Genomic DNA, 3,155 nt, shown 5'->3' with positions numbered 1-3,155 from the left:
ATCAGTTCCCACCCGACTCTCAGCCTGAGCAGCTTCCACCGCGTGGCCCTTTGTTAATACCTCGCTGTGAAAATGCTTTAAACCTCCTGGTGGGAGTAAATCACATTTAGGTTTTATGCTGTTTTCTGACAGCTGTGACAGTGTCTCGGGCTTTCCTTGTTTCGGATGCCTTGACGGCTTTGAGACATCCTGGTCAGGTATTTTGGAGATTGTGCCTCAGTTGGAATTGTGTGTTTTTCTCATGATTAAACTGGAAGACCACAGAGGTGAAGGGTCACTGTCATCACATGTTATCAAGGGTGCATGTGTCAATGTGGTGATTCATCCCTGCTGGTGTGAGCCTCAGCCACGGGGCTGGCGACGCTTGTCAGGTTTTTCCACCCTCAACTCAGTCTTCCTCCCCATACTGTACAGGAAGTCACTTAAGGAGGAAGGAGTTGTGCTCCACCTTTTTTATTATTTTGGTATTAATATACAATCACATGAGCAATATTGTGGTTACTAGGTTCCCCCCTGTGGGATTGATGGGGTTGATACATAATTCAAGTAAGGTAGAAATCGAATGTATGAGCACACATGACTTGACTGTTTTTCCCACACACTCTGTTGATGTGTAATCAAGGACTGAGTGATGGGAACCAAAGCAGTTCTCATGGCTCGGAGCCACCTTCACACAGTTTGGTATCCTTGAGAAGCATCGTGACCTTGGGCTAGACTCAAGGCCGGATAATGATGTTTGAGTTCATTGTAAGTTCATTTGCTCAGTAAACATGAGGAGTGTCTTCTCAGCATTGCTCTTGAGCTTTTACGCCTTGAGCCCCCTGGCTGACCCTTTCAGGTCTTCAACAACTCATCCCGTCTCCTCTCTTGTCTGCGGCTTAGAGGCAGGGAGGGGATGGGCAAGTGGCACCCGAACAGGGACCATTGAAACTCAGAGCAGGGAAGCTCCGCTCGGACGACTCTTGACAAGCAGAGCGGGCAGCTCCGAAGATCGTCGATCCGGTAAGACTCCCGAGAAATCGTGCATAGGGACAGGATCGAGACGTCAGGACACTATAATGGGCCAAACAGACCAAAGCAGCTAACCAGAGGACTATTTAAAATTACTCTGTGCCCTCCTAAAAACATCAGGAGTGAAAACTTCTGAGAAGGATTTTGCCCAATTGCATAAATACATTAAAAAATATTGTTATTGGTTGCCACCGCAGGGAACCCTCAAACTAATTGGGCTAATGTTATGCGAGATCTTAAGAAAGCTCATGGACAGGGCGATGCTATTCCTTTGCCTATCTAGTCTTTATGTAACTTGATCACTCTCGCTTTGCAACCTTTACAAACTCCCCCTTTTTAGGGGCTCGCCCGGGATAACCTCAGAGGTGAGTATCAGCATCCAAGCCTGCCTTTTCTTTCACTGTCCTTATAGAAGGAAGCTGTCTGTGGCACACATCGGGCGCTCGTCAGCCACTTAAATGGGACGAGCCTGGCTGCTGATGTCAAAGTCTCGAGCGACAGTTTCCCCTGCGTCTCCCTCAGTGGATCCCCCATCTCCCTTGGGAGCCGGGAAAGTCAGCTGAGCGGAGGCCAGGATTCCCTTTCAGAGGCCTCTCCTTGGATGCGAGGGACCGAGCAAGGCCGTGGGCAACTGCGAGACTCTAGGCTGAGGCTACACTCCAGCGGCTTCTGAAAGGCCCGCGTGTCTGGAATCAGACCCCGACAGCCCGACTGGGTATCCGTGAGGAGCGCCTCTCTCTCTCTGTCTCTGACTTCCAGCCTGCTTCAGCCTGCCCTGGCCTCTGAGTGAGGCAGGGGGTGTCCCTAACTCCCTTCTAACTTCATCAATCTCACGGAACCTGATGCTCACGCCCACAAGGTAGGAGACCCATGCTTCGCTCTTATTCCTGACTTACTGCTGCACTCTTTATCTCATAAAATGTGTCTGGGCACCCGTTAGCCACTTAAAAGACGATTAGTGGCGGCTGCCAGTCTTAAGTCTCGGGTGAAAGGTTTCCCGGTGTCTGCCGCTCCTTGATCCCCCGCCTCTGGACCGACGGGAATGTCGGGGAGTGGCTGAGCCGATTTCCTACTATCCTATCCTAATCTGCGGACTCCGAGGGCTGACTGGATCAGTAGACCGTGGTCCTTAGATCTCAGCTCCGGCTGATTTTTGATCCTATGGCGCTGAGTGAACCTCCAGCTAGGCTGCTGCCTATGCGAAAGATGCAGATGATCCCCGACCTCTTATCTCACAGATCAGATTTCTTACAGTAGGTGATTAGCAGGATAATTCCCAAGCAGTGAGAGAAACTGGTGTTTAAGGGTATAAACCCCACCATAAATGTCCGTAACAGTCTCTGAATTTTATCTCTCCCTTTGCAAGGGTTCCTCTGCTCCCTTTCAAAGCAGTCCTTTTAGGCCTGCGCCACTTTTTCCTGTGTAATGTAATGTAAATGGTGTCTGTAAAGCCATCAAGCTGAAAGGTCAAACCAACAAGTAAATAGCTCTATTCTGTTAACTCCTTTCCCTAGAGGCAGTCGTCCTGGAGCTAAGCATTTCCTTGTCTGCAGCCCCAGGGAAGCGAAACAAGCCTGTGACTCAGATCAAGACTCTAGCAGCGAAAAGTCACACAGTCCCTGCACTTACCAGACAGGCAGGGGCCTCTCGAGGAAGGACTAAAGCTCAGGCAGAGGAAACTAGGAAAACTGAGAGTAATTCAATCCCTACACTCTAAGAAAGAAGTGTCTTATCTTCTGCACACAAACCTGGCCTCAATACAAACACTGATTAGAGAGGCTTGGCCCCTGAAGTATGTGATATAATGTTATGCAGCTAAATATATTTTGCCACAAGGAAAATAGTCAAAAGTCCCATGAACTACTATAATATGGAACTAGTTTTCTAAATTCTTTTAGTGAAAATCTAGTCTACTTACTGGTTCATCATTATCTTTGAAAATTGGGAAGTCTTAAACTAGACTCCCTGAGATAGAAGAGATTTATATTTTATAACACAGCCTGGCTTTAAATGACTGCTGCTACAATTGTACTTGCATTTCATTTCCAGCCCCCTGGACACACACAGTCCGTATCAGTTCAGAGCTTTCATCGGCCCTGTTAGTCTGGGACCATCTAAACCTTAACCAGGTTACGTAAACTGCT

The 3,155-nt window shown here is 48.3% G+C and overlaps 1 long non-coding RNA gene across 1 annotated transcript; it reads left to right on the top strand.

Moving 5' to 3' along the window:
- Positions 1 to 911: 911 nt before the first annotated feature.
- Positions 912 to 3,155, top strand: LOC118935882 (uncharacterized). Its single transcript, XR_005034028.2, has 3 exons — positions 912 to 1,002; positions 1,424 to 1,870; positions 2,526 to 3,155. It is a non-coding gene; the product is annotated as an uncharacterized LOC118935882 (long non-coding RNA).

This window comes from Manis pentadactyla, chromosome 15, assembly GCF_030020395.1.
Source record: "Manis pentadactyla isolate mManPen7 chromosome 15, mManPen7.hap1, whole genome shotgun sequence".
NCBI lineage: Eukaryota > Metazoa > Chordata > Mammalia > Pholidota > Manidae > Manis > Manis pentadactyla.
The sequence above is the reverse complement of the archived record's forward strand: the minus strand, read 5'-3'. Positions and strand labels throughout refer to the sequence as shown.